This window comes from Pleurodeles waltl, chromosome 3_1, assembly GCF_031143425.1.
Source record: "Pleurodeles waltl isolate 20211129_DDA chromosome 3_1, aPleWal1.hap1.20221129, whole genome shotgun sequence".
Lineage (NCBI taxonomy): Eukaryota > Metazoa > Chordata > Amphibia > Caudata > Salamandridae > Pleurodeles > Pleurodeles waltl.
In genome coordinates, this window is record NC_090440.1 from 585,940,319 (window position 1) to 585,958,464 (window position 18,146).

An 18,146-nucleotide genomic window follows, 5' to 3' on the forward strand; every position below is an offset into this window, starting at 1 on the left:
AATATCCTTATGTACGCAGGGGGTATTTTATCCCATATAATACATGATCACACCCCCAACTTTCCCACAAACCACTTAAAACCTTAGTGCATACCTTCTGTCATTCCAAGCTATTAAAGTAGAGCAGAAGAAAGAAAAGCAACATTGCATTTTTTGCTTTAAACAGCTGCATTAATTATGCTCTGTGACCTGATCTGCCTTTTACCTTGGCTGCTGGCTCTGGCAGAAGGCATTGTAATGTCAGAACTTGACTGTAATAACCCTATCATAGTCATTTTCTGATGTCTTTTCTTTATAATCAGTGAATGTCTTTTCTTTATACACAGTGACTTGGCGCATCACAAACAGACGTTTCTAAAGAAATTAGTGACTGCAGTTTATACAGAGATTAGAGAATCCATGTTTATATAGCCTGTAACTCCAAGAGCTTCTTCAGTTGAAATGCTCCTAGTTATGACTGATGTGGAGCTGAGCTTCCCAAGATCACACACAGGAGTAGAACAGTTTATAACTGTTGTACCTAATCGCTTTTGATATCTCCAGTGAGGTTCCAATTGGCATGAGGCGAAGGGCATGATGAGTATGGGGCGCAAAGGGTATGTTCTTCCTTTTTACCCTCCTATCTTTATTTGCTTGGTGCATGAAGATGCAAGGTCAATCAACACGTTATTTTCATATTTGAGCTAATTACTTTGTGAATGTAAATAACAATAAAAGATACTTTCAGAATGTGAAAACATGCCTTTCTTTCTCCCTATTTCACTTCCAATATATATGACTGTGTATATTTATCGGAGCCTGCAGTTCGTAAACAAAGAGCGATTTGTATAAGGTTGATTGAAAGTCCCCAAGGCTGTCCCCACGCTAAAAACACCAACCCACCACGCGGACACTGTTTATATAAATGAACTGAAGAGGCACGTGCGGGCTCTACAACCAATGACCATTTCGGAAGTCTTGCAGGCTTCTAGTGTTTGGCTGAGATGTTGGAGCACTACAATCATAGGTATTTTACACGTTACAAGTCCCTCCCACGCCCTGAAGCCTATCGGATATTCGGCGATGAGATTGGCTGTTATGCGACCCGGAAGTACTGACATGACGGACAAATGTCGTCCTTAAAATATCATTAACGTTCAACGTATAGTGTGCTGAATTTACGGAGGTCCGTGTAAGTAGAAAAAAGGCAAGCTGTCACTTTAAGTACGTGGCCATATTAGACGAAGCCATAAAATAATTAATGCTAATAATTTATCATTCAAAATGGCAAAGAAACCAACACTTAGAAACAAGAGAGTTGGGGAATAATTCAATTACATTGGAACGGAGTAAAATTGAAACTGGTGAAAGCTAAGTGTGATATTAGCTTAAAAAACTATGAGGCTCCTGCGTAATCGTGCGTTTTTGTAGGTATAAACTTGGTATTCGGTGCCTGATGTACAAAGCCGTTGCTCGATTTACAAGTGCTAATATTCGCAACAAATTACATTACAATCGTAAATCCATTTGCCATAATAACCTGTTTCATAGGATTTTATACCGTACACCTGTAAAGTGAACAGAAGGCGAAGAGAACACGGCTATCCCCAGCTGCCGGGAAGGACTGAACCCTGCTTGTATCTAGTCACCAACCAAATTCACGCCAACCGCGGCAAACGTAAGTAAACAAAGATGGAATGTAGCAAATCCCATGTGCATAACACACAGTGAAATTTAAGTGTAAACACTGAAAGGAAACGAGTAAACACTGAGTAAAGGGGACAGGGTTGAGAGAAAGAGCGAGGATGAAAAGGAGCAAGGACACGAACTAAAGCTATAAAGAGGGAAACACACTGTGACAAAGTACACATAAATAATGATGAAATAAACACACTATAACGAAGAGATAAGGCCACACATCGACCCCTACATAAATTTAAATAACAATAACTCTCCAGTCCATTGTGTAATCTGCAGATATCTCCGAGAATCATGTATATTCTGATTGGGTGCACGGGCGGTTTAAGCTTTTTCTTGATCACGCACGATTAGTCTGTACTTGAAAAAAAAAAAAACACAAAGAAGATGCAAGTCAGATTTATTGTTTACTAATTATTCACCAGAGGTGTAGACATCAAGTACTTTGTTAACCTCCTCTTGACCTTCCATAACTTGCTGTTGAGTGCCAGGTCCATTTTACTGATTAGAGTAACTTGCTGCAGTTTGTAAAAAGATTTATGCAGAACTTGTGCCTGCTATGAAATGAAGAATACACAATTTTCTAGCTTACGCTAAGGACACAGAGTTGAGGATAATGCCTATCTTTCTTTACTGAGGATAAACAGTAGCCATTCGAAAACATTTAACACAAAAAACTACTTATCTCAAGATCCCCAATAATTCTTCCTGATATCCAGTCATATGCCTTCTCTCCCATATATATGTCAATAGAAACACAGTCCTTCCTCTTTCTTTGCGATCAACCTGATTCTATGTCAGGATCGAAGGCTTCGGATTATCCTTTCTCTTTCATTACTAAGAAAATTACAGCAGCCAATCAACATTAAAACATACAAAAAACGATATATCCCAACAGTCCCAGTAGTCCATTTCATGCCCAATCCCAGACCTGGTCTCAATATATATATGTCTCGGCCTCCTTAGGCCTTCCTTTTCTTTACTGCTTTCAGTCAGAGATAAGTACCTTTCATTAGATTTCCACTTACAACTGTGTCTCTAGCATTATATTGTTATTCTGATATACGGCTGTGGAGTGGGAGCTTCGCCAGGGATGCCACCTTTTTTGTTCACACACTTCATTGCGCTTGCACGTTGGCCGATCCTTTCTTTCCATCTCCTCGGATCGGCCAGAGCAAGCACTGATGTTACATGTAAGGAAATGGCTCCCTGTTGCAATTACCCCCCACTTTTTGCCTGATACTGATGCCGACTTGACTGAGAAGTGTGCTGGGACCCTGCTAACCAGGCCCCAGTACCAGTGTTCTTTCACCTAAAATGTACCATTGTTCCCACAATTGGCACACCCCTGGCACACAGATAAGTCCCTTGTAAAAGGTACCACTGGTACCAAGGGCCCTGTGACCAGGGAAGGTCCCTAAGGGCTGCAGCATATGTTGTGCCACCCTAAGGGACCCATCACCTAACATATGCACACTGCCATTGCAGATTGTGTGTGTTCCTGGGGAGAAAAAGGCAAAGTCGACATGGCATCCCCCTCAGGATGCCATGCACACAAAATACTGCCTGTGGCACAGGTAAGTCACCCCTCTAGCAGGCCTTACAACCCTAAGGCAGGGTGCACTATACCACAGGTGAGGGCATAGCTGCATGAGCAATATGCCCCTACAGTGTCTAAGTCTATTCTTAGACATTGTAATTACAGTTGTGGCCATATTAAGTTTATGGTCTGGGAGTTTGTCAAAAACGAACTCCACAGCTCCATAATGGCTACACTGAATACTGGGAAGTTTGGTATCAAACTTCTCAGAATAATAAACCCACACTGATGCCAGTGTTGGATTTATTAAAAAATGCACACAGAGGGCATCTTAGAGATGCCCCCTGTATTTTACCCAATTGTTCAGTGCAGGACTGACTGGTCTGTGCCAGCCTGCTGCTGAGACACAAGTTTCTGACCCCATGTGGTGAGGGCCTTTGTGCTCTCTGAGGACAGAAACAAAAGCCTGCTCTGGGTGGAGGTGCTTCACACCTCCTCCCTGCCTGAACTGTAACACCTAGCAGTGAGCCTCAAAGGCTCAGGCTTCATGTTACAATGCCCCAGGGCACTCCAGCTAGTGGAGATGCCCGCCCCCTGGACACAGCCCCCACTTATGGAGGCAAGTCCAGGGGAGATAATGAGAAAAACAAGGAGGAGTCATCCATCAGTCAGGACAGCCCATAAGGTGTCCTGAGCTGAGGTGACCCCTGCCTTTAGAAATCCTCCATCTTGATTTTGGAGGATTCCCCCAATAGGAATAGGGATGTGCCCCCTCCCCTCAGGGAGGAGGCACAAAGAGGGTGTAGCCACCCTCAAGGACAGTAGCCATTGGCTACTGCCCTCCCAGACCTAAACACACCCCTAAATTGAGTATTTAGGGGCCCCCAGAACCTAGGAAGACAGATTCCTGCAACCTGAAGATGAAGAAGGACTGCTGATCTGATAGCCCTGCAGAGAAGACAGAGACACCAACTGCTTTGGCCCAAGCCCTACCGGCCTGTCTCCCCACTTCAAGAAAAACTGCAACAGCGACGCATCCCCCAGGGTCCAGCGACCTCTGAAGCCTCAGTGGATTACCCTGCATCTAAAAGGACCAAAAACTCCCGAGGACCGCGGTACTGTTCCAAAGAAACCAAAACTTGCAACAAAGAAACAACTTTAAAAGGACTCCACATTTCCCGCTGGAAGCGTGAGACTTTCCTCTCTGCACCCGACGCCCCAGCTCGACCTGCGGAGAAACAACACTACAGGGAGGACTCCCCGGCGACTGCGACCCTGTGAGTAGCCAGAGTTGACCCCCCTGGGGCCCCCCCAGCGACGCCTGCAGAGGGAATCCAGAGGCTCCCCCTGACCGCGACTGCCTGCTTCCAAGAACCTGACGCCTGGTAAAGACACTGCACCCGCAGCCCCCAGGACCTGAAGGATCCAACCTCCAGTGCAGGAGCGACCCCCAGGTGGCCCTCTCCCTTTTCCAGGTGGTGGCTACCCCGAGGAGCCCCCCCCTTGCCTGCCTGCTTTGCTGAAGAGACCCCTGGATCTCCCATTGAAACCTATTGCAAACCTGACGCCTGATTGCACTCTGCACCCAGCCGCCCCCGGGCCGCTGAGGGTGTACTTTTTGTGCTGACTTGTGTCCCCCCCGGTGCCCTACAAAACCCCCCTGGTCTGCCCTCCGAAGTCACGGGTACTTACCTGCTGGCAGACTGGAACCGGGGCACCCCCTTCTCCATTGAAGCCTATGAGTTCTGGGCACCACTTTGACCTCTGCACCTGACCGGCCCTAAGCTGCTGGTGTGGTAACTTTGGGGTTGCCCTGAACCCCCAACGGTGGGCTACCTTGGACCCAACTTTGAACCCTGTAGGTGGTTTACTTACCTGCAAAACTAACCAATACTTACCTCCCCCAAAACTGTACATGCTATTTTGCTGATTCAAAGTTCCTATGATACCTAAGTGAAGTACCTTTCATTTGAAGTATTGATTGTAAATCTTGATCCTGTGGTTCTTAAAATAAACTAAGAAAATATATTTTTCAATACAAAAACCTATTGGCCTGGAATTGTCTTTGAGTGTGTGTTCCTCATTTATTCCCTGTTTGTGTACAACAAATGCTTAACACTACCCTCTGATAAGCCTACTGCTCGACCACACTACCACAAAATAGAGCATTAGAATTATCTCTTTTTGCCACTATCTTACCTCTAAGGGGAACTCTTGGACTCTGTGCATACTATTCCTTACTTTGAAATAGTGCATACAGAGCCAACTTCCTACATTACACAATGTTGCTTAATCTCTGGAGCACCTGGGCGGGGCGCTCCATCTCGATTACTGTGGGTGGCTGGCCTCCGGTGGAAGCCAGGCGAGCGCTGGCTTGAGAGGATTGTCCTCTCTCTAATTCAACAAATGCACATGCGCAAGACGATCTCCGTGGTCGTTTTCAGGTCGGAGGTTGGCGTGAGTGCTGCACTTCGTTTTCTCCATGTGAATCAACCCCAGTACGCCCGGCGGGGCGCAAAAACCATAAAGCGCTTTGCCCTAGGGAAAAAATCAAGCAGGTGCTCCCTTCACTTTGAACTTTGGCCTTTCTCAGAGATTTGTCTTTCACTTGATAAGAAGTTTCTCCTCTGTTGACCTGCTGGGGCCATTCCCCCCCTATTGAACTACTCCATAATCCTCGTTATTCTAACATGGCGTATTACACACAAGAGGATGAATATTACCAGGAAGAGGCCAGAAGTGCCTAATGAACATCAAATGGAGGAGAGACTAGTACAGGCCCTGGGTCACCATGTACAGGACTCTGTTAATCAGGCTCGGATAAAGGCATTAAATACTTTTACTCAACCCCTTGTAAGATTTGGACATAGAGAGTTGATGTGGCAACTCTCCTCTGAGACACAGGCTAGAGAGAGCCAGTCTTCTGAATTGAGCCTTGCCACGAGAGCCTCAATGGTGCCCATTTCCTCAGTGGAAATTTTACACAGATGGCTAACTCGGTCCTAAAAGATCAAGAGTACAGGCCTGGGGTATTGATGGATTGTTCTGACATTTTTCTGTATCACGCAGTGAAGTGGCTCAATCCTCTGTTTCACAATCTTCTGACTCAGACCAGACGTTAGATGAGTTCCAACAGCCTGCCAAGCGAAAACTCAGGACCCATCATACCATGACAGGGACTGTCGTCTAGAAGATTTTATTCTTTGAACCTGAAAATATAATTCACCCAAGGTCTACACAGTGGATTCCATCTATTAAAGTGGCACATTATGTGCAGGAGGGGCTTATATATCTAAGCATGTGCGTAATACTTTACGCTCAGAATGTCTTTGTCCCTTGCTTCTCGGCATGGTGGCTGATACCCTGGAACTGGACCCTAACATTGTCGCGTTCCTCAAGAAATTTGCTAAAGACTCTAAAAACGGCCTAGATAGAGCCTGGAGAGGTTGTCAGGACAAGCTTCTTGATATCTCAGGGCCCATCACAAAAAATCCTGGAGCTGGCGGTGCAGGCAAAAGACTCCATTTCACTATTGGATGCTGAAGCCATTTTGGAATGGGCACAGAGGGAAATATGCCTCCTAGGGAATGCCAACTGTGCCATGTCCACGGAACGACAATAGTCTTTTCCAATGCAAATTGATCCTAAACTGGCCAAAATGGCCCCATCCGAGCCTGGAACATTCGTAATGGTCTGCTGTTTGGAGAAAAATTTGTGAAACACCTAGGCAAATATGTCCTCACCTTTTACACCCTTGACAAGGCTCAGACCTCTATGAAGAGGATGTTTAGTGGAGGCCTTTTTGCCAGTGCCGGATGCTATTGGAGCCAAGTGCCAGGCTGAGGCTTCTATCAGGCTTCATCAGGTTATCCCCAGAGAGGTCATGGCACTTACCAAGCTACGTCAGAATTCTATCCTTCCTGGACTGGGAGAGGTCGTGGTCGTGCCTACAGAGGCTGTGGTAGAGGCGGCTTCAACACTACAGACATTACAGCATAAGGTGTGAATAACCCCCATTTTCAAAAGTTATTCTGGAGGGAGGCTGAAATGGCATTTAACTGCTTGGAAACAGATTTCTCAAGATCCTTGGATCTTACAAACAGTTCAGGGTTACAGACTAGAGTTTTACTCCCCTCCCAAACAAGAAGCTGTTCCCCTTCCTCTTCATTTTTCCCAATCAGAGAGCCGTTCCATAGATGACAAAATTGCCTCACTTCTGCACAAACAGGCAATAGGATGGTTCCCTATCTGACAGGTTTTATCAGCACAATCTTTTTAGTGCATAAAAAAGGTAGGGGCAACTGTTTAGTCCTAAATCTAAAAACTCTTGGATAGTGTACCGCCATTTCAAAATGGAGGGTATCTATCAAGAGATCTCTTACAAGAAACAGATTGGCTTGTCTGGTTAGATCTCAAAGACACTTATTTAACGGTGCCAATTTCTCTGCATCGTTTTCTTAAATTTTGTGGGCGAAACCTATGGTATGAGTTCACTTTCCTTCCCTTCGGACTGTCCTCGTCCCCCTGGTGTTTCACCAAAATGCTACGACCAGTGGTACAATTCCTTCTGGAACGAGCGGTCCGTCTCATTATATATCTCGATGACTTACTGATCATGGACCAAACCAGAGTTAGTTCTATTAAATCTGTCTTGGACCATTCAAATCCTGCAAGATCTGGGTTTCCTGATAAACTCTGACACGTCAGTCACAAACCCTTCTCAATGTATAGAATTCTTAGGTTACCAGGTAGATTCCATCAAAGCGTAGTTGAAATGACCTCTATAGAAACGAGCTTTGATCAAGAGAGAGTTGTGGAGAGCCCTTGTCTCTCTGACTATATCATTGAGGACCCTTGCTCGCATGGTGAGGCTTCTTGTCACTTCCATACAAGCAATATTTCCGTGTCCCCTACACTACCGGACTCTTCAGCCTCTCAAAATCCTACGTCTTCGCAAGGGGCTATCTTACTCAGAGCGGAGCTCAGAGCAGAACAGTGGTTATGGAGGGGCCAGTGGTCTCCGGAAGAGTTGACTCTCCATATCAATTGTTTGGAGCTTCTAGCGGGAGATTTAGTGATTCGCTCTCTCTCCTTACAAGCTCAGTTATTGCATACTGTTACGCCTGAACAACATATCAGTGGTAACCTACATAAATTGCCTAGTTGGGACCAGATCCCGTGTTCTGGCAGGGATCGCCAAGAACTATTGGCACTTTTGCCTACAGCACCAGATTTTGGTGACAGCGGAGTGCATTCCGAGACGTTCCAAAGTGGTAGCGGACTGCAACTGTCGCTTTTTGAGTGGAAACTCCACTGGTCGGTTTTTCACAATCTGGTGAGACAGTGTAGCAAGTGCTCGACGAACCGTTTTGCGTCACGGCTCAATGCTCAGCTCCCACAGTTTTACAATTGGATACCGGATCCTCTAGCCTTGGGGTCAGGTGCTTTTCTCCAGTACTGGACCATGGGTCTCCTTTATGACTTCCCTTCGTTCTCCGTGATCCAGAGAGTACGCTCTCATGTGAAGAGACAATTGGCGGAGATCATTTTAGTGACCCCCTCTCTGGAAGGCTCAGTCATGATTTCCAGTAGTGATGTCACTGTCATGTACTCCTCCGGTTCTACTTCCATCTTTCCCATCCTTGCTTCTGGATCCGTGGGATCTTCCTCACCCTCTGATTTTACAGAGACAATTGTCACTAATGTCATCGAGACTTTCCGGAGACTGCCAGGATTTTCGAGAGACACTATGTTCTTATCCCAATCTTGGACACCTTCCCCCCATAAGAGATAAAAAGCCTCCTGGAGACGATGGATGGGTTGTTGCAGTGAACGGAGTGTTGATCCCATGGGGGCCTATATTAGTATGATTGCCAATTTCCTTTCGGATTTGGCAACCCAGGGTTTAGCGTATAGGACCATTAATAATTTTAGATATGCTATTTCTGCAGGGCATCCTCATCTAGTGGGTAAGCCAGTGGGTGAACATCCTTTGATTTGTAAACGTTTGCAGGACATTAAAAAGGTCAAACCATCTCAACCTAGATATACTATGTTATGGGACATAGGTATTGTTCTGCGGTTTCTCAGAACCTGGCCATGAGAGGAAGATCTGTCTCCTAAGCAATTGTCAGCCAAACTCACTGTGCTTTTGTGTCTTATTTCATGTCAGCGTGTGTCCGATGTACGCGCTCTTGATTTAGCAGGTAGAGTATTTACTTCTTCAGGAGTTTCTTTCTAGATGTACAAAGACTGCAACTAAGTGTATTTCTTATCCAGCTTTTCCCCATAACCAAAAATTGTGTGTTGTAAAATGTTTGAAGACCTACAATGACTGCAATTGGGAATTTCGCAGAGGTGCTCGAGGGCAATTGCTCATTTCATTACAAAGTCCATTTTCCCCGGTAGCGTCGGCCAGTTTGGCCACATGGGTCAAATGGTTGTTAGGAGAGGCTGGTATGGATACCACCACTTCTGGAGCACATTGTGTGCGGCACGAAAACATCCAAATCCGTAGGTGCTGATTCTTGTTTAGAAGATATTATGGCTGCCCCAGACTGGTCTTTTGACACTATTTTTAAGGTTTTTTTCAAATCATAAACCTATTGTTGATGTGGCATTTGCTATGGTGGATCAGCTTTGACGCAATATTCACCTCCAGCAACCACATCACCTTTACCCACACCACCGAACTCCACTGGACTAACCACCACTGCGTCCACTTCTACTTCATGAAACCCCCCACCCACCACCGACAACACACCGCACCCTACCGAATGTGGGACAAGGCCTCCAAAGAACACCTGAGTGCCAAACTCACACAAGCTCCACCCCCATCACCAACGACCCCAACATTGCCGCCCACAACCTCACACAATGGTTAACAACTTGCGCAGACTCCCTCGCCCACACCCTCAAGACCGCCCCCTGGTTCACCACAGAACTCCAAGCCTCCAAATGTGAATGCCGCAAAATTGAGAAAGTATGGCGCCAAGAACCCTCAATGAGCAATTTCTCCGCCCTCAAAACAACCACACGCAAACACCACCAACTCATCTGGACTACCAAACGGTCATTCTACAAAGAATGGATAGATAATAACTCACACAACAGCAAGGAACTCTTTACCATCGTCAAAGAGCTCACCAAACCCAAATCCAGCACCATCGACCCCCCCCCCCTCACACCCAAAACCTTTGCAACTCCCTCTCCAACTACTTTCCCCTCAAAATCATAGACATACACAACAGTTTCACAGCATCAGCACCCACTGTCACCACCAGCGACACAACAGCACAACGCCCCCCCCCCCCCCACACCAACCAACTACACACCTGGACCCCAACCAACAACAAAGAAACTGAAAAACACATGAACTCCATCCACTCGGGCTCTCCCACAGACCCCTACCCCCACCACATATTCAACAAGGCTAGCCAAATCATCGCTCCCCAGTTCCGTGCCGTAATCAACAGCTCCTTCGACACCGACCCCTCCCCAGACATTTGGAAGCACGGCGAAGTCAACGCGCTCCTCAAAAAACCCAAAGCAGACCCCGAAGACCTCACGAACTACCATCCCATCTCTCTTCTCCCCTTCCCCGCCAAGGTCGCTGAGAAGATAGTGAGCGCCCAACTGTCTCACTTCCTAGAGGAAAACAACGCACTCAACGCCTCCCAGTCTGGATTCCGCAAGAACCACAGCACTGAAACCGCCCTCATAGCCTGCACAGACGACATCAGAACCAGAGTGGTTCCTCTCTGCAGCGCTCGACACTGTATGCCACCAAATCCTCCGTGCACGCCTTTTTGACGCAGGAATCCGACACAAGGCCTTAGACTGGCACACCTCCTTCCTCGCCGCAAGAACCCAAAGAGTTTGCCTCCCTCCCTTCCGGCCCCCTGCCACCATGATCATCTGCGGGGTCCCCCAAGGATCCTCCCTCAGCCCCACCCTCTTCAAAATATACATGGCCCCCCTCGCCAACATCCTCATCTCTAATGCAGACGACACCCAACTCATCGTCTCCCTCACCAGGAACCATTCCACGGACAAGACAAACCTGCACGCCGGACTCCTCGACATCACCAAATGGATGACAGCAAGCCACCTCAAACTTAACTCCAACAAAACAGAAATCATCATCTTCGGCCCCAACAAGACAGTATGGGATGACTCCTGGTGGCACACCGCCCTCGGACCACCCCTAACACCCACCACCCACGCATGCAACCTCAGCATCCTCTTAGACTCATCTCTCTCCATGGCTCAGCAAATCAACACCATATCGTCCTCCTGCTTCAACACCCTTTGCATGCTACGGAAGACTTTCAAATGGATTCCCTTAGAAACAAGAAAAACGGTCACCCATGCCCTCATCAGCAGCAGACTGGACTACGGTAACGCCCGCTACACTGGTGCCACAGCCAAGCTTCAGCAAAAACTCCAGCGAATCCAGAACGCAGCTGCACGTTTCATCCTCAACCTCCCCCGCCACGAACACATCTCCACTCACCTCAGATCACTACACTAGCTGCCCATCAGCAAAAGGATCATCTTCAAAGTCCTTATCCACGCTCACAAGTCCCTCCACAACGATGGACCAGCCTACCTTAACGAAGAAGTAAACTTCCACACACCTACTCGACTTCTCCACTCCGCTGACCTCGCCCTCGCCACAGTCCCCCGCCTCCAACACACCACCTCTGGCGGCAGATCCTTCTCCCACCTCGCCGCCAAGACCTGGAACTCCCTCCCCACCAACCTACACAAGACCCAGGACCTCCTAACTTTCAGAAAGCACCTCAAGACATGGCTTTTTGAGCAGTAAACGGCAACCCTTACCCCCCACTCAGCGCCTTGAGACCCTAACGGGTGAGTAGTGCGCTTAATACATTTTTTGATTGATTGAACTAGTATAATCCGAAGCCTCCGGTCCTGACATAAAATAAAACATTGTCTAGCTATCGCATTAAGAATTTTCAATTCTATTAAGGACACAGAGGCAAGGATTATCCCACCCTTATTACTGTCTTATTCCAGATGATATTTTCTAAACAGTTGGTTTGCTTACTTATAATACAGTTCGATTTACATGCATGATGTATTTTCTCATGTACTTTGTTTTGTACCCACCCATGTTTTCATTATCATTACCAGTTTATTAGCGCATTTTACTTTCATTGGTAGGATCAGAAAATAAAGGCGCTTGAATAATCCGAAGTTACGCATAAGGACAAGATGGTTGTGCCAGTGTAAAGCTGGTGGCTTCAGTTCGTTGTTCCTCATTGGGACTTTTGAGAATCCAGTTCGTGGAGATCAGGTTGTCATGCCCTTTTATCACAACGAAAGAGGAAGGACTAAGGAGGTAGAGACAGTTATATGGACAGCAGGCCTGGGATTGGGCATGATATGAACTACTGGGAATGTTGGGATATGTAGTTTTTTGTATGTTTTAATGTTGATTGGCTGCTGTCATTTTCTCAGTAAAGAAAGAAAGCATAGTCCTCACCTCTGTGTCCTTAATAGAATTGAAAATTCTTTACGTTATAGATAGAAAATGTTTTACTCTGAACTGAAGACCTCTCTCACCGAATTCTGCCAACAGGGCCCAAACCAAAATCTGGAACTTCTCTGAATTCTTCCAATTTTCAAATGCCCTTATTCTCGGAAACTAGGATCAATAAAGCATACAAATAATATTTGTGCTGACTCAAATGGATGAGTGGTAGGGTATATCAAAACATCACAGATCAATGTATCAACATAAATATTATTCATGACCATATGAAATACCTTTCGTTTTATGGGCGATATAATCCTCGCCTCCATGTCCTTAATAGAATTGAAATTTTTTGACACGTAAGCTAGAAATGTTTTTATTCTATGTTAAGACCAGAGGTTCTGATGCTAGTTCAAAGATGTTCCTCTACATATCAAAAATAGGTTTATGATAAAATGCCTTGAAAGTAGAATCCGAAGACCAATCTGCCACTGCCATTATGTCCTCTAAACGAGAACCTGTACAAAATACTTTTGAAGCCATGGCACAGCGGATAAGCCTAAATCAAATGGCAGGTCACTCCTGGACGCATGTTCAGCGAAGGGACAGCCCCTTACTTCATGTTGGCCAGATCTTGCAAAAGGCTGCGTGAAAGGCTTCAGAGCCTTAATAAGGGCGTGGTTAACAGAATCTTGGACATGGCATCCTAGGGCTTCAACCCTCCGTCCTAAGGTCTCCTCCATCTCATGTTCTTCTGGCCTTTCAGGAAAATCCTGATAATATTCACCCTCTTTGGCGAAGTGCGCCATCTCAAATTCATAAGAGGAGTGAAGGAGTTCAGGTGGGTAGCCCTGGCAGGTTAATAATGGTAAAGTCACTAGAGCAACCTTCTTTTCAAAGCGGATTAGGATGTGGGGGTAGCACCTGCCAGATCACCCCTGAGGCAAAGCCTTCAAATGTTTAATCACCCATCGGGTGTTCCAGGGGGATAATTGTATAAGTCACGTTCGTCTCGTAGCACAAAGCCGATCGAAACTGAACGTTTGGGAAAAAAAATGGCTCATGCCCAAGCACGCGAACAGAAATAGAAAGAGGACTAAGGGGGTCATTACAACATTGGCAGTAAAAGGCGCTTACCGCCGCGCAGAAGACCGGCAAAACGCCGCCGCGGCATTCCGCCACAACTATTTTGACACACATCTTGGAATCCGCCGAAATTCAGACACCCACACAACTCCGCCACACCAAAGGTCAGTGGAAAAGTGGCGGAAACAAATCCTCCACCTCCACGCCAACAGAAACACGCCCATGCTATTACGACCCACGAATCCACACGGCGGTCTTTCAACCGCGGTATTCCATTGGCGGTAGACTTCGCTGGGCTCAAAATACACACACAGCTCCAAAACACCGACACATTTGACATTTCGAAATACACACACCTGATACACATACAAACAACACTCCCACACACCCAATACAATATAAAACACACACCCACATCACCCACAAACCCCTATGACCAAAAATTAGACACGAAGGCGACAGACAGAGAGCACAGAATAGACAACCCCACTACACAGAGGCACACTACACCATCACTCTCACAACATCCACGCACAAAACACCACACACCACTAGACATCACCACACTCATCAACACATACACCACCCACACCATCCCATGGCACGCCAAAGACACCCCCGCTTCTCCAAGGAGGAGCTCAGGGTCATGGTGGAGGAACTCGTCCGGGTAGAGCCACAGCTATTTGGCTCACAGGTACAGCACACATCAATAACCAGGAAGATGGATTTATGGCTCAGAATAGTCGACAGGGTCAACGCCGTGGGACAGCACCCAAGAAATAGGGAGGACATCAGGAAGAGGTGGAACGACCTACGGGGGAAGGTGCGTTCAACGGTCTCCAGGCACAACATCGCAGTACAGCGGACTGGCGGCGGACCCCCACCTCCTCCCCCATAACTAACAACATGGGAGGAGCAAGTCTTGACCATCTTGCATCCTGAGGGCCTCGCAGGAGTCGGTGGAGGATGGGACACTGGTAAGTCAAATCTTAACTACCATATCCCACACCCTACCTGCATGCTATCACCCCCCCTCTCTCACTCCCTCCCCTATCACTACAACTCCTCACTAATGTACCCATGACACAAACCACCCATCCCAACACCAAGCCCTGCATGACACAACTAAGCATGGACACCCCTCACTAAAGCATGCCCACTGCACATACCCAGTACACCCCCCCAACCATCACCACACAAACCCACATACATGAATGCTTGCACTGGGGTACACAAACACCCACCCATTGCACACCATTACACACACACATGCAATAATCATGCTCTTATGCCCCTGCAGGACCCCGAAGGACCGTCACCACACCAGAGGGTCCAGACAACACCACTCCACCTCCAGAAGAGGCCCACAGTGACAAGAGCAGCTCTGCCCTACTGGATCCTGATGACCAGCCCGGACCATCGTGGGCCTCAGGACAGTCGGTTCCCCTTCCACAGGCACAGCCCAACACCGACCTTCCACACTCTGGTAACACCAGCACAGCACCCACCCAGCGGGCCCAAACCTCCCTACCCAGGACAGGTCAATCAGCGGTGTGTCCACCACTACAGGGCACCCAGGGTAACCCACCACCCCAAAAACAACAGGGACCTGGGGGCAGTGGTAGTGGGCAAACGGTCCAGGGGAGGGAGTCACAGGAACACAGGGGAACTGGGAGGGCTGCTGTGCGACAGGGGGCGGACAGGCCAAGGGAACCCACTCTCCACGAGGCCCTATCCTCCATCATGGGAGCATACCACCACTCCCAGGAGACGATGGCGACGGTCCTGGACAAGTTGCAGGAGACCCTGCGCCTGCAGGACAAACTGTATTTGGCGTTCAGGGAGGAGCTCAGGACCATCAGCTCCGCCCTGGGCACCATCGTAGGGGTGCTGAAGGACATACAGCAGACCTTGAGGGACACCGTGGCACTCCAAGGGGCCCCTGACACTAGCCAGGATGATGAACTGCCCACCACCTCTGCCGGCGATAGTGGACAGGACGCCCCGTCACAGGACCACCACACCAGCACCCCACCCCCTTCAGACGGGCAACCACCACGCAAGCGGTCCCTGAGATCCAGGAACAGGACAGAGCAAGATGGCAAGACCCCCGCCAGGAAATGAGACCACCCTGATTGTCCTCCCACTGTCCCACTTTGTTACCCTGTCCATACTTAAACTGCACCAGCTCCACTTCCTATGTCCAGATGGGCAGTGCACCTGTAAGACTAATAGACTGGACTCTGCCATGGACATTCCTCCACCATCACCCATCACCATTTTAAAACCCCCTACCATTTTTGAGCACTTCAATAAACACCCTTGAAACACAAAACAATCTGGAGTCAGTCTGTAATTTAGTAAAAATGTATTATCAATGACAGTGTCATAATGGGTGTACCATTCAAAAGCTAACATACCTATGTCACACATCACAAGCCCTTGAAGGATGCAAGCAGTTGACACGTAGGTAACCACACCTGTGAAACCGTAACGGAAGGGTACAACTCAGTTACCAAATAGTGAATGAAATCGAAAAACATGATAGAGGTAGAGCTGTGAAAGTTAATGTAATGCTAAAAATGAAAATGTTCTCACCTGTGTCTCACTGGAAATATTGCTGTATGACTGATTCCCTGTTGTCGTTGTCTTCTTCATCAGCTTCATCCTCATCACTGTCCACAGGCTCCACAGCTGCTACAACACCGTCATCTGGATCATCCTCCTGCAGAAAAGGCACCTGGCGTCGCAAAGCCAAATTATGGAGCATGGAGCAGGCGATGATGATGTCGCACACCTTCTTCGGTGAGTAGAATAGGGATCCACCTGTCATATGGAGGCACCTGAACCTGGCCTTCAGGAGGCCGAAGGTGCGTTCGATCACCCTCCTAGTCCGCCCATGGGCCTCATTGTACTGTTCCTCTGCCCTGGTGTAGGAGGCTGGACTGGCTTGTTGTGAGTACCAAGGGGTACTTACACCTTGCACCAGGCCCAGGTATCCCTTATTAGTGTATAGTGGTGTCTAGCAGCTTAGGCTGATAGAAAAGGTAGCTTAGCAGAGCAGCTTAGGCTGAACTAGGAGATGAGTGAAGCTCCTACAGTACCACTAGTGTCACTTGCACAATATCATAAGAAAACACAATACACAGATATACTAAAAATAAAGGTACTTTATTTTTATGACAATATGCCAAAGTATCTCAGTGAGTACCCTCAGTATGAGGATAGCAAATATACACAAGATATATGTACACAATACCAAAATATGCAGTAATAGCAATAGAAAACAGTGCAAACAATGTATAGTCACAATAGAATACAATGGGGGCACATAGGGATAGGGGCAACACAAACCATATACTCTAGAAGTGGAATGCGAACCACGAATGGACCCCAAACCTATGTGACCTTGTAGAGGGTGTAGGAAAGTACCATCTTGCCTGGCATGTTACCCCCATTTTTCACTGTATATATGTTGTTTTAGTTGTATGTGTCACTGGGACCCTGGTAACCCAGGGCCCCAGTGCTCATAAGTGTGCCTGAATGTGTTACCTGTGTAGTGACTAACTGTCTCACTGAGGCTCTGCTAATCAGAACCTCAGTGGTTATGCTCTCTCATTTCTTTCAAAATTGTCACTAACAGGCTAGTGACCAATTTTACCAATTTACATTGGCTTACTGGAACACCCTTATAATTCCCTAGTATATGGTACTGAGGTACCCAGGGTATTGGGGTTCCAGGAGATCCCTATGGGCTGCAGCATTTCTTTTGCCACCCATAGGGAGCTCTGACAATTCTTACACAGGCCTGCCACTGCAGCCTGAGTGAAATAATGTCCACGTTATTTCACAGCCATTTTACACTGCACTTAAGTAACTTATAAGTCACCTATATGTCTAAACCTTTACCTGGTAAAGGTTGGGTGCAAAGTTACTTAGTGTGAGGGCACCCTGGCACTAGCCAAGGTGCCCCCACATTGTTCAGGGCCAATTCCCCAGACTTTGTGAGTGCGGGGACACCATTACACGCGTGCACTACATATAGGTCACTACCTATATGTAGCTTCACAATGGTAACTCCGAATATGGCCATGTAACATGTCTATGATCATGGAATTGCCCCGTCTATGCCATCCTGGCATAGTTGGCACAATCCCATGATCCCAGTGGTCTGTAGCACAGACCCTGGTACTGCCAAACTGCCCTTCCTGGGGTTTCACTGCAGCTGCTGCTGCTGCCAACCACTCAGACAGGCAGCTGCCCTCCTGGGGTCCAGCCAGGCCTGGCCCAGGATGGCAGAACAAAGGACTTCCTCTGAGAGAGGGTGTTACACCCTCTCCC

The 18,146-nt window shown here is 47.4% G+C and overlaps 1 protein-coding gene across 1 annotated transcript in view; it reads left to right on the forward strand.

Annotated features, from left to right (window-relative positions):
• The first annotated feature begins 1,057 nt into the window (after positions 1-1,057).
• Positions 1,058-18,146, forward strand: part of LOC138283234 (tesmin-like) — a 543,145-nt gene continuing 526,056 nt past the window's right edge. Inside the window, exons 1-2 of the mRNA XM_069221270.1 lie at positions 1,058-1,171; positions 1,531-1,657. The gene's annotated coding sequence lies outside the window, so the exon portion shown is untranslated. The remainder of the gene's footprint in view (positions 1,172-1,530; positions 1,658-18,146) is intronic.